The sequence below is a fragment of the Camellia sinensis genome, chromosome 1 (genome assembly GCF_055761805.1).
Source record: "Camellia sinensis isolate YWXY chromosome 1, ASM5576180v1, whole genome shotgun sequence".
Lineage (NCBI taxonomy): Eukaryota > Viridiplantae > Streptophyta > Magnoliopsida > Ericales > Theaceae > Camellia > Camellia sinensis.
In genome coordinates this window covers 216,426,456-216,440,821 of record NC_138961.1, presented here as the reverse complement: position 1 = coordinate 216,440,821, position 14,366 = coordinate 216,426,456, and the positions used below count along the sequence as shown (strand labels likewise).

The following is a 14,366-nucleotide window of genomic DNA, read 5'->3' as shown; positions in this document are numbered from 1 at the left end:
ACCACCCACCGCCCACCTACCATCCACCATCCACTACCCACCACCCGCTACTACTATCCACTGCCCGCCACCACCACCCGCTACGTACTTGCCACCACCACGCACCACCCACCTGCCACTACCATCCACCACCTGCCACTCACCATCCATCACCCGCCGCCACCACCACCACCATCACCCACCACCTACCTGTCACCACCACCCACCACCACCACCCCCACCACCCACTTGCTACCACCTACCACCCGCCACCGTCATCCACCCACCCACCATCACCACTACCACCCGCCACCACCCGCCACCACCCACTCGCTACCACCTGCCACCGTCATCCACCAACACCACCCACCACCGACCTGCCACCACCTACCACCACCCGCACATCCGCCACCGACCTGCGACCACCACCCATCACCCGCCACCACCACTACCACCACCACCCACTCGCTACACCCACCACCCGCCACCACCCACCACCACCAGCTACCCACCACCCACCGTCACCACTTTCCACCACCGTCTTCCGCCGCCACTTGCCATTTCTCACTCTTTTTTATATTTTAAAATTTTTTAAAACATTTTATCAATTACCAAATGCGTTTGTAGTTTATGTTTTTCTAAAAATAAACAAAAAATAAACAAAAATCAGTTTATAAAATTTTTGTAAATATAAACTGAAAACGTAAACGTTACCAAAGCATTTGTAATTTATGTTTTTCTAAAAATAAATAAAAATTAATTTATAAAATTTTTGTAAATATAAACAAAAAACGTAAACGTTACCAAACGCTACCAACCTAATTTTTTTTTTTAATCTTGGTAACCTATCTTTAGTGACTAAAATGTGTTCAAAATTTTAGTGGGAAATATTTTATATTGGCGCCTAAATTTTTGCCCACGGTTCTCTCTCTCTCTCTCTCTCTCTCTCTCTCTCTCTCTCTCTCTCACACACACAGCATCGCACATGACCACACTGTCTGTCAATCTGCCACCGTCGAACATCGCCACCGCAGCTCACCATTGCCTCGCCTCCCATCGACATTCAGGTTATTCTCTGTCCTTTTCCGATTGAAGTTTTTGACTGATTTCGATACATGTAGACATAGTTATGTATATATATATATCATAATCTTCGTTCAATTTTTTGTAGATTTCTTCGACATTGTGCTTGCTTTCTTTACCGATTGAAGTTTTTGACTGATTTCGACTCATATAGTTATGTATCTGGAGGCAATAGTCAGATGAAATACAGCCTTTTCCATTTCAATTTTGGGATGTATTTTGAAGTTCTGTTAAATGCCAGTCAGGCTCTGCCTTGTCTATTTTCTTGGCCCTAATGTGCTTTGCCCTTACCTATTTTCAAAGCACATTTTTAGAAAATTGACTTGCTTTTATTTTATTATCTTCATTTTTCGTTTATTTATTTATTCTTTTGACTTCAGAAATCCCAAAAAACAGAGCTATGCTGTTTCTAATGACAGCTTTTGCTGTTCTTCCAACAATCTCATTCAACAGAGCTATGTAGACTCATTTTTTTGTGTGGAAGCGACAAATTCAAAATTGAAGTTAAAAGTAACAATGGAGTGACACTTTTCATTTGAGATTATAGGTTTTAGAAAAGTATACACATATAAAAAATGAGTCTACATGGCTTGTGAGCTTGGTGAGTAGTGGCTAGGCAGTTAGGTCAAGCTCACACATTTTTAGGAGCTCGACCAAAGCTTGAACACACTTTTACTCATGACCCATGCTTGAACAACTATTAGATATTTGGATTGGCTCCATCTAGTGGCTACCCTAGAAGGGTACAGGTTAGTAAGGTGTACTTGAAAAGACTTGATTGTATGACAAGTATATATACACATTTTTATTTTTCTTGCCCCTTGATGATTATATAAGAATAAGAGTAGTTACTCAATATAGTAATCAATGTCATGTGGAAAATGGTTCCATTTTTTGAAAGCCATTTCATTTACGTGCAACACCATCTTTAGCTCTGTTAGACAACAGTGTAACCTCTATATCTTATGATTTAAAGCTTTCTTTTTATTGGTGTAACTCACATATATGTTGTTCTGTTGGCTCTATCCAGATGAAGAATGGGAAGGAGTTTCTTCTTACAGATACTGTTGGATTTATTCAGAAATTACCAACTACACTTGTAAGCTCTGTTACATCTTCAAGTTGCATATGTGACAATCATTGCTACTAATAATTTATATCACACGAACTCCTCGTATCTTTCCTTTCTTTTTTGTTTCCAACTGACGATTGAAAAAGAGGTTCCAGTAAATGTAAACTTACTTGAAGCTCAAGAAATCATGTTATTTTTCTTTGTTCTCCCCTAATCAGTGCTTTTTGCTGCAGGTTACTACTTAGGGCAACCTTGGAGGAAATTTCTGAGTCATCCCTTCTGGTGCATGTGGTGGATATTAGTTATAACTCGGTGAATTAGTGAAGAGGATTTATCTCTGCTTGACAAACACTATTTTCTCATAACGTATTGTTATCAAGTTCAGCCATCCACTGGCAGAGCAACAGATTGATGCTGTGGACAAGGTTCTAAGTGAACTGGATGTGGCATCAATTCCAAAGTTGATGGTGTGGAACAAGGTGAGATATTGTTCATTTGGTTATGAAAGTAGTTTACTGTAACACTTGATGTCTCTCTCTCTCTCTCTCTCTCTCTCTCTCTCTCGCTCTCTCATATATAAGCACAAATATGCTTTTTGACTAAATCAATGGATTGCAGAGTTTCATGAGTTGTCTCTTGACCTTTTGTTTTCTGTTTCAATTTATTGAATCATATTTAGTGAATAATTGTATGGACCTTTTTTTCACTCATTGGTTTGTCTCTTTATCAAAACCCCAAAGAATACATGGGCATGGCAGGGCAGAGAAGAAGGTAATGAAGCACGGAGAGAGAGGGTTTATCAATTCTTCAACTATTTGTTTACAATGGTTCTTGTATTGCAGTCTTGGAGGTAAATTTTGCCTGTTAGTCCTGAAGTCATAGAAGGTGTATTTCTCATTTTGATTTTAATCTGAGAAATGTGTTAACCTTAAATTATTGTTTGTTTAGGTCACAGTGGTTATTATGCTTAGTAGAATCAATGTTGAGTTGAGAAATGAAAATGTTGATGCCAATCTATTGTTTTCCTATAGAGAATGGATCCAACCCCACAATGGCAGTTGCAGCAACTGCTGCGGGTGATCAACAATTGCAACAGACTGCAAATGTATCTCATAAAGAGAAAGAGAAAGGGAAAGAGAAAAAGAAACATCAATAGCAAGTAACGACAATGGTAATGACATTGGCAATGGAAGTGGCAAAGAAAGTCCCCATTTGCATGAAGAAAGTGATTTACCAGAAAGGTATATTACTTTTTGGATCAACAGAAATGCAACCCATAATAGCTTGGAACACAACCTCCCTGATAGTCCCTTTACATCTCCTAAAGCTGTTGTGGACTTCTTTGATGATAAATTAGCCATAATTGGATGATTTAGTTTAGTTTTGCATTGGTTTTTTGTGGCTCATTTTCTTCAATCTCACTACTATTGTTACTCTTAAAGGTATTAAGAAGTTCTCCTCATTCGTTCGTTATTTAAATCCTTTTATTTTCATTTCAGCTTTCAATCTCTTACTTAATTCACTGTTATTTACATGGCTTATTCCAAATATCTGTTTTCCATAACTTATGTTGATTACATAAAGTAAAGAAGCAAACTTTGGGCGATTGTCAGATCTAAATCAGCACAGCAACAGAGGTTAGTTGCTGCTTCTCAGCTTATGGCTTCTACTACCCTCCTTTACTCTGCTGTAGCCACAAACAAATGCATGAATCTCCTCCTCCAACAACAGCAAAGTGATACCCAAAGGTACATATATACATCATATATTCTTTCATAATTTAACTCATATGTTACTCTCTTGTGAAGTGATCACTTGTACTTACACTTGGTTTGCTCTACATGTTGAAGGGTCGGGCTGCCACGACGTTGATGATGGGTGAGGATATGTACAAATTCAGTCTATCCTGGCTTGATAGGAACGAGTTTCCGATGAACAGTGGGCTGGAAATGGTGAACCCTGGTTCAAGACAGATCTACTTGACTTTTCCAGCTGATAGCACATTTAGAGAAGAGGATGTTTCCAATTATTCCAGGTATATATGTTTAGATTTGGCTATTTGTACTCAATTGAATGCCCTTTTAGTTTCTAAACTATTTCTTAATTGGTTTTTCAAGTATTTATGGACCAATTCAAGATGTGAGGATTCTATATCAACAAAAGAGAATGTTTGGGTTTGTTACCTTTGTCTACCCAGAAACTGTTAAGCTCATTCTTGCTAAAGGGAACCCTCATTTTGTATGTGTGATGCTCGGGTGCTTATGAAACCATACAAGGAGAAGGGCAAGGTCCCTGACAAATACAGGCACTCTCTCTTCTCTTCTGTCTGTGTTATGAATTCTGTTTTTGTAGATATAAGCATTCTCATGTTTTCTTTGTTAATGTCAATGGGAAATTACAGGAAGCTGCAGCATCAGCAGCAACAAATGGAGAGATGAGAGTTCTCAGCATGTGGTAGCCCTACTGGCTTAGATTCAAGAGACCCTTATGCTCTCCAGCATGGTAAGCAAAAATGTGCATTGTTTTCGCTCCATTCACACATACATTAAAGCTACGAATGTCCTTGGTTTCATCCCTGATTGTTGCAAACCCAATCATATTATGTCACTGATGTTTGGGGTTTGTTTTTCAAATTCAAGAGCAAGGATGTTTGGAGATACTACCCAGGACATATTGTGGAGAAGGAAACTAGAGTAACAAGCTAACTTGCAGCAAGCCAATAAGCTCCAAGGTAGGAGACTGATCGGTTTGCAACTTCTTGATGTGAAAAGGCACAATCACCACCGTACATATTTAACTTTTTATAGTAGTGAAACTTTTATTTAATTCCTTTGTATATACTTTTGAACATATTAACTTTCATTTATGAAATATATGATGTTATTCCATTCAATATGTGGTTGTTATTCAAAGTATAGTATATAGTGTGTATTACATTCTTGAAATGTGCGTACAAAAATAATATTGATTATTCTTCAAATATGTTGAATCCTTTTTTTATCACACGCATTAACTGTGATGAAAAATACATATAACGTGTGATCTTATCTCATTATTAATCACAGGCTTTATTAGATATTAATCACACTTAAAAGATGTGATCTAAATGTTTATTATCACAGGTTTCATTAGTTATTAATCACACTTAAAAGATGTGATCTAAATGTTATTAATCACACTTAAAAGGTGTGATCTAAATGTTTATTATCACATGTTTTATTAGTTTTTAATCATACTTAAAATGTGTGATCTAAATGTTTATTATCACAGGTTTTATTAGTTTTTAATCACAATTAAAAGATGTGATCTAAATGTTATTAATCACACTTAAAAGATGTGATTAAAAATGACCATTTTAATCACACTCCCAAAGATCACACTTTGACAAAACTTAAAAAGTGATTAAATAACATAAATCACACAAAAAAAGTGTGATCTTTATCTGTTTTTGTTGTATTGTTTTAACCAATTTTTCACTCAAATTTAATGAATAAAAAAGAGAGTAAGGATTGGATTTCTACCCACATAAAGAAACCTAATAATGCGTGTTAATTATTTTTGAAGGCGTGAAGGAGTTTGAGGCAAGATGGATTGGGTGGGCTGGTGTTAATGTGCCAGATGAGGCTGGACAGAGGGCACTTACTAAAGCTTTGGCTGAAAAGGTTCAGAGTTTCAGCTACAATCTTTGCACCCTTGTTTAGTCTTGGGACATTGATAGTTGATATTTTATTTTGAATCATGAAGAATTCTTGTGAGCATCATTAAATTCCTGTTTTTATTTATTTGTTCACCAATGTTATAATGGCTATTTCAACAACATATTATGGCCTCTTTTTCATTATCTTGGACTTTCGCAAGAAGATCATCTCGCCACTACCCAGAAGTTTTCAGTCTCAGTTCGCTGCATATGTGAAAGAAAGTGTAATGTTTGCTGCCGTGGTAAACCAGCATTACCAGGAGGGTGATGTTGTTTGGTGCCATGACTACCACCTCATGTTCCTTCCAAAATGCTTGAAGGAGCACAACAATGATATGAAAGTTGGTTGGTTTCTCCACACCTTTTCCTTCTTCAGAAATCCACAAGACACTGCCATCTCGATCAGAGCTTCTGCATGCTGTTCTTGCTTCTGACTTGGTTGGGTAAGTTGTAATATTTAATCCCGTGCCATGCCATGTTTGCCTCACTTAACAGGTCAATTCCTTTAAGTTTGCAATATTGATACTGATCAATTGGCATGTTTTTCAAACTTTTAAACTTGAAACCTATGTACTACTCAATCATATGATCACATTTCTTGTTTAAGTTGTTCTGTTGTGTTACAACATATGGACTTTGTTATCAAATTCAGCTATAGGTATAGTTAGTTCCTTGATAAGTTTCTGCAATGTACAAATGATGTAGAATTTGTGTGTAGTCATCTATTTGTATAATTAAATTTGCATTGTATGTCTCTTAGGTATAATGACACATTAATTTCAATACTTTATCTGAGATTATTTTGATCGATTTCTGTTTTAAGAAATAAAGCATTTTTTTTCCATCTATATTTATTCACCCACGATTCTGTTACAGAAGTTACTATCTTTGCTACTTCTTTTGTGTTTGTGGTCAATGATTGCCTCTGCCTAGTTGTTTCTTGCCTGTATTTTTGAATAATGATAGGTAGCATGTCCAGTGAATATGTAAAATATGTTGTCTATCATTGTTTATTTTTGTCTTGATGATGGCCAAGATATTTTTAACTTCTATACTTGGCTAGAGTGTGATTGGAAGTAGATGTGGAGGCATATTATGATAGTGACATTAGTTCATTGAATGTGAGCATCCTGTTTAATCCAAATCCTTATCTCCAATAGGCTCTCCAAGAACCTATTACATTAGAATCAGACATTAGCATAGTTAACCCTTTGTTTTCTTTTCTTTTGTCCTCAATGCTTGTCAATAAGTTAATAATTTTATTAATGAATTCACACTGACTAACAAACATCAGCTTTATTGGCATAGTAACCTATTCTTGAGCTACCTCAGGATGTGTTTGGACAATTTAAGAAAAATATTAAAAAGAACAAGAAAATAAAAGAAAACAAAGAAGGCATTATACTTGAGTTCTTATATTAAAATAAAGGAACTATTAATAATCTCGGGCTTAAGAAAAACTTGGGTTATCTAATGCATGTGGGTATTATTAATAATAAGAAAAAGGGCGTTTTTGGGAGCGAAAATTCAAAACAGCCCCCGAACTACCGTATGACTCTCACGGACAGCTTCTCAATGACAAATAGGACTTGTGACAACTGACGGAATGTAATTCGGACCTGTAGGTAGAGAGTTAGAGCCAAATACGTTCTATACTTACTCGAAAATAGGCGTTTCGGAGGCGAAAATAGTTCAAAAAATATTTTTTTCTCTATACTTAAAGCTTCAAAAAAAGTCGTCGAAATGCTAAATTATTACACAATCACAGATTTGTACAGGAACCAATAGAAACACATTAGGAGGGACCAATATAAGTTGTATGAACTTACGGCACATTAATGGGATGCACCATTTGTGAATTAGCCTTAAAATTAATTTTTTGTTCTCATAATCTCGACAAAAGTCTGTTAGAGGGATAAATTGTATAATTGATCTAATTGTAAATTGATAAGTTACTAATGTTTTTAATCTTTTGTATAATTGATCAATTACTAAAGCTTTTAATATATTTTTTTGCAGATTGGATTAGGGTGACATTTTTGGCGTGCAACAATGATGTAATTTGTTTGAATGTTCATTTTTTGTTTGATAAGGATATGCATACTTTGTAGAGTTGCACTAGTTATTGTTGGATGTTTGGTGGAATTGAACAATTACAACTTTTGGATATTTTGTCGATATTTCACTATTTTATTGTATTGGGATGAAATTATTTGTAATGATGAATGGATATTTTCATTTTGTTAATTCGTAAATGTGTTGATAACAGGTTTGGTTAAGTTGTGATGGAATTGTTATACTTAACAAGTTTCAACATGAACAGGGTTATTAATAAAATAAAAAAAACCATGAACCGGGTTATATTTGTTGAACTAAAATTTAGATTTTGATAAAATAGGTATATAATGTGGAAAAAAATATTATGGAATTACTGACAAAATTTTTTTTGTCTCTTATTTGGCTTATGTGGATAATTAATTTTGTCATGAATTCTTTATTTCGTCGCTAAATGAATTTGTCATGACAAAAAATATTGTCACATTTTGTCACTATTACCCTCAATGTGTGACAAATTTTTTTTGACATTATTTCATCATTTTTAATGATGAATTTATTTTTATCTCTATTGGTAGCTTCTTTGACAAAAAATTTTCGTCTTCGTTTATATTAAACGTGACAAAATTATTTTGTCTCCATTTCTTATATTTATGACAAAATACTTTTGTCTCTAATTTCTCCTTTAATGACAAAATATTTTGTCGCTAATTACTTATAAGTATGTTCCCAACAGAGTGTATTGGAGACAAAAAAAATTCGTCACAAATTTATCATTTTTAATGATGAATTTATTTTTGTCTCTATTGGTAGCTTCTTTGACAAATTTTTTTTGTCTTCGTTTATATTAAACGTGACAAAATTATTTCGTCTCTATTTCTTATATTTATGACAAAATACTTTTGTCTCTAATTTCTTCTTTAATGACAAAATATTTTGTCGCTAATTACTTGCAAGTATGTTCCCAACTGAGTGTATTGGAGACAAAAAAATTCGTCACAAGTTTATCATTTTTAATGATGAATTTGTTTTTGTCTCTATTGGTAGCTTCTTTGACAAAAAATTTTCGTCTTCGTTTATATTAAACGCGACAAGATTATTTCGTCTCTATTTCTTATATTTATGACGAAATACTTTTGTCTCTAATTTCTTCTTTAATGACAAAATATTTTGTCGCTAATTACTTACAAGTATGTTGCCAACAAAGTGTATTGGAGACAAAAAAATTCGTCACAAATTTATCATTTTCAATGACGAATTTTTTTTTTCGTCTCTAAGACCCCTTAGCGACGACCCTTTGGAGACAAAACGGGTGACGAAAATGTTCGTCGTAATTAGTTTGGGTGACGAAATATATACATTTTGGGACAAATTTGTTTCGTCTTTAAATCCCAAATTTGTTGTAGTGATAGAAATCTGATTTCACATTCAACAGATTTCACAATTATAAACAGATTTCACAAATTTTTAAACAGATTTCACAATTCAAAACCCTAATTTCTCAAACCGTAATCGTAATTTCTGATTTCACAATTATAAACCCTAACTCTAATTTATTATTTTTGATTTCACAACATTTTCACATTCATGAATCCTATTCTACCAACATTATACCCACATTCATGAACCCTATTCTACCAACATTATACCTACATTTACATTTTCACAAACACAAAAAACGCATTAAAGTAAATCAACAAAGAGAGACAGAAGCCATACCAACGAGAGAGAGCACAGAGAGCGACAGTACTGAAGCAGAGGGAGCTCGAGCACAGCGACAGAAAGAGAGCAGTAAGAGCGAGAGAGAGAGCAAGAGCGAGAGAGAGAGAGAGAGTAGTAAGAGCGAGAGAGCGAGAGCAGGGAGCGAGAGAGAGAGCAGGCAGCGAGAGTGAAAGGTGTTAAGTGTAATAAGCGTGAATGCAAAACACGGGGCTGGGGAGATTTTATATAAGTTTTAAAAGCGTGGTTACAAACCACACTTTCACTTAAAGAAAAAAAATCATATAAAAAGCGTGGTTCACAAACACGCTTTTAGAAGAAAAAAATTTTTGCCAAAAAACGTGGTTCATAACCACGTTTTCAGAAGAAAAAAAATTTAAGCTAAAAGCATGGTTCGTAACCACGATTTCAGAAGAAATTTTTTTTGGTTAAAAGCGTGGTTCACAACCGCGCTTTCAGAACAAAAAAAATGTAAGTTAAAAACGTGGTTTAGAACAACGATTTCAGAAGAAAAAAAATTTAATTAAAAGCGCGTTTTGTAACCACGCTTTTAAGACTTCCCAATTCTCACCGGACAGGCGCGCACAGACGTGAAAGCGTGGTTGTGAACCACGTTTTAGCCTATTTTGGGAAATCTTTCAAAACTAGGCCTAGTTTGGGAATTGAATTGATAATTTGGCTTATTTAGGGAAATGGCCCTTTTTTTTGCGTTATACAAATTTTCCATTTTTTGGATCCCTGTTCTGGTTGAGATTGTTGAGTTGGGTTCTGCAAGAGGGAAGGAGAATGCAGTTGCTGCTCTTCTAAAGCTTTGCACACACACCAATCGATTTTGTAGCATGGTGCTTCATGAAGCCGTTCCCCCATTAGTGGCATTGTCACAATCCGGCACTCCGCGAGCCAAAGAAAAAGGTAAACTTCATACATTGCTGCTCAATGTTTTTTTTTTTTTTTAAAAAAAAAATTCTATTTTGGGAAACTATTTAATCATGTTTGTTAAAATCTTATGATGCACTATTCGCTTTATAAGATTTGATACATGTACGGGGAGCAAATATTCCGGCGAGCCCGTACATTGGCGCCGTCTGTGGGAATTTTTCAGACAAAACCTTGTCTTCCAGGCTCGTCTGATCGCCGTCCATGGCAAACAACGACGAGTTTCCGTTGTCCGCCATCGACGGAGCCACCCCGGAGTATACCCGAAGGAGAGAGGGACCACCTGCCGTCCATCCAATGGATGACTTGGGGACGCCCACTGGAGGACAGTCAGGAGACGCGCGGGATAAGCGCGGAAGGAGTCATGGTCATTCATGGAGTCCAGACGGTCACCGGCGGAGGAGAGACTCGCACGCCAGGCGACTGGAAAACAAGTTAAGGGACCAAGACGCTATCATCAGGCGAATGGCGGCGGAGATGGAGGATCTTAAGCGGCATGTCAAAGGGAAAGGTGTAGCTGGAGTGGGAGACCACAGTGAGCGCACCCCATCCCGCCGGTCAGGCGATCAGAGTCAGCGACGTACTCAGTCCATTTCCATCACCAGGAGTTACCAGGTTGGTGATTCCGACGTGCATGCAGAAAAGTCTAGCGCGCAAGACAGCACCTACAAACCCTCACGTCCGGCGACGACGTCGAGGTACTCTTATTCTGCTCAGTCAGAGGACCTACGGGCAGTGTTAAGGGAGCGGGCTCGCCGGCGCGAAGCCCAGAGAATACTAGCTTTCCAGCGGCTCTCCTACGGGGTTCACGCCAGTGAGGAGGTCGGAATGCCTCCACCCCGCCAAGCAGTGCCAATATTTGAGGATACAGACCTGGCCAGGCTGAGTGCCACCCCTTTTTCCCTGGAAATAGAAATAACACCGCTTCCGACAGGCTTCCACCAGCCTAAGTTCACGCTCTACGACGGCAAAACCGATCCTTATATGCATGTGAGCCACTTCCGACAGGTCATGGCCGGACATAGGCGAAATGACGGACTTATGTGCCTAATCTTCCCGTCCAGTTTAGGTGAGCTGGGCTTAAAGTGGTTTGAGAGGTTGCCGGAAGGGAGCATACAACGGTGGCATCAGTTGGCCGAAGCGTTTGTTACGCGCTTCAAAACCAACACAAAAACACCAAAGGAAGTCGATCACTTGCTGAGTGTCAAGATGGAACCGTGCGACACACTGAAGGCATACAATTCAAGGTATTGGGAAACCTTCAACGAGATCCTGGATTGCCCGGTCAACCTTGCAATCACGCAATATAAGCGTGGTCTCCCGGTCGGACATAGACTGCGGGACTCGCTTACCATGCACCAGCCGACCTCCATGGGCCAGCTCATGCAGCGCATCAATGAGCACATCCGAGTAGAGGATGATGCGTCAGCTTCCACCGTGAAGGCCACTCCGGTCGAAACAGACAAGAAGACAGCAGGCAAAGTGCACGCAGTTGGGCAAGAGTCCAGCTGCTCAAATGACCGAGCAGAGGAATCAGACCGAGGTTCAAATCGTAAAAACCGGGGTAGAGGACGTCGGAATGACCGGGATGATTACCCCCGAGATGACGTTGAGGACGCAAACAGGAGAATGAAGGCGAGGACTGGCATAACCACGGTCTTCAAGATTCCAATCTATCGCATACTTAGTGAAATCCGAGACGAGGAGTATGTCCGGTTTCCTGCTAAGTTGGGCGATGGACAAAAGGGCTACAATCCGCGGTATCGTTGTACGTTTCACCGGGAGAGGGGCCACCGGACTGAGGATTGTTTGCCTTTGCGACAACACTTGGAAGAACTGGTTGCGGCCGGGCATCTGGACCTTTACATCGATGGCGGCGTGAAACCGAATCAGGCTCCGGTCGATCCCAGGGGACAGGATGACCGAGATGCACCACCACAAGGAGTTATTAATGTCATCCACGGCATCGTGGAACCGGAGCGTGTTTGCGAACTCCGGGGCATGATCAAGAAGGCAGAGCATATGAGGGAAGTTTTGTCAGTACAGCCTGCCATCAAAAGGGGGAAGACAGAAGAGAAAGACGTGATTAGTTTCACCTCAAGGGATTTAGAGCGTATCCAGATGCCGCACAACGATGCTCTTGTAGTAACACTACGCGTCAAAGAATTTGATGTTAGACGGATCTTGATCGATCAGGGAAGCTCGGTCGAGATCATGTATTATGATGCGTTCAAACAGCTCAAACTCCGTGAGACAGACTTGGCTCCGGCCACTTCGCCACTGGTCGGATTTAACTCGCAGCCGGAGTGGCCATTGGGAAAGATTATCCTGCCGGTCAAAGCAGGATCCGTGGTCAAGCAAGTGGAGTTTTGGGTGCTACAAGTGCCTTCAACGTACAACCTTATCCTTGGAAGAGGATGGCTTCACGCCATGCAAGCCGTAGCATCGACCTACCACCAGGTGATGAGATTCCCCTCGGCTATGGGGGCAATCGAGGAGATTTGGGGTGATCAGGTCATGTCCAAGCAATGCTTCGTGGCGGTCAACGGGAGCCGGGCTGCCAAAGGATTCGTTCAAATGATCGAGGGACCAGAGGACCGGAGTGTCTTGGATGATGTTGGCACCAAAGCCGAAGACAAGGCTGTTGAAGAATTGGTTGAGGTGCGGATTGATGCCGAGCAGCCGGACAGATTCTTCTTGCTCGGTTTAAGTCTCTCGGCCATGGAGAGAACTGAGATGATTGAGTTTTTGATGGCGAATATCGAAGTCTTTGCATGGTCGCCCTACGACATGCCTGGCCTTGACCCAAGCTTTATCTGCCATCACCTCAATGTCTTCCCTGGAGCAAAGCCAGTCATCCAGCGAACAAGGAGATCGGCGCTGCATCACGCCGAGGTAGTAGCAGTGGAGGTAAAGAACTTGCTTGAGGCACGAGCAATACAGGAAGTGCACTACCCTCGGTGGATTTCCAACACGGTAGTGGTGCCTAAGAAGAATGGAAAGTGGCGAGTTTGTGTCGACTACAAGACAGTCAACCGAGCTTGTCCAAAAGACAGCTTCCCTTTGCCGCGCATTGACCAGCTAGTGGATTTGACGGCTGGACACAATCGGCTCAGTTTCTTGGATGCGTACCGCGGCTATCACCAGATTGCCATGCATGGGCCTGACCAAGAGATCACCTCTTTCACGACTCCAAGGGGACTCTTCTGCTATCGAGTTATGCCCTTTGGTTTGAAAAATGCCGGGGCAACCTTTCAGAGGATGGTGACCAAAATGTTCGCTCCTTTGCTCGGCCGGACAATGGAGGCTTACATCGATGATATGGTGGTAAAGAGCCGACATGAGGCAAACCATTTGTCCGACTTAGCCGAGATGTTCGCCATTCTGAAGAAGCACAAGCTGCGCTTGAACGCCTCGAAGTGTGCCTTTGGCGTGGGATCCGGGAAATTTTTGGGATTCTTAGTCACGAACCGAGGCATCGAAGCAGACCCTACTCAGATCAGAGCCGTGCAAGAATTGAAACAGCCCAGCTCGGCTAAGGACGTGCAGCATCTGGCCGGGATGGCCGCAGCGCTTAATCGATTTATAAGCCGGTCATCAGATCGCTGCCGCCCTTTCTTTCAAGCATTGAAGTCAAAGTTCTCATGGGATGACGAGTGTGACCGAGCTTTGGCCGAGCTCAAGGATTATTTGTCTTCTCCGCCGCTGTTGGTTACACCAGAGCCAGGTGAGGAACTCTACCTTTACCTTGCCGTCTCCCAGCACGCAGTAAGTGCGGTGTTAGTCCGGGCTGAAGGAATCAAGCACCTCCCAATTTTTTACGTA

The 14,366-nt window shown here is 39.9% G+C and overlaps 1 long non-coding RNA gene across 5 annotated transcripts; it reads left to right on the top strand.

Moving 5' to 3' along the window:
• Positions 1–920: 920 nt before the first annotated feature.
• LOC114279085 (uncharacterized) lies at positions 921–8,078 on the top strand. Of its 5 annotated transcripts, none has more exons than XR_014344570.1 (10): positions 921–1,046; positions 2,093–2,161; positions 2,368–2,613; positions 2,893–2,984; positions 3,166–4,169; positions 4,252–4,439; positions 4,536–4,636; positions 4,774–4,919; positions 5,699–6,274; positions 7,851–8,078. It is a non-coding gene; the product is annotated as an uncharacterized LOC114279085 (long non-coding RNA). The 5 variants fall into 5 exon arrangements; XR_014344572.1 differs by having other exon boundaries at positions 3,083–4,169; positions 4,774–4,865; XR_014344567.1 differs by having other exon boundaries at positions 3,083–4,169.
• Positions 8,079–14,366: the final 6,288 nt, after the last annotated feature.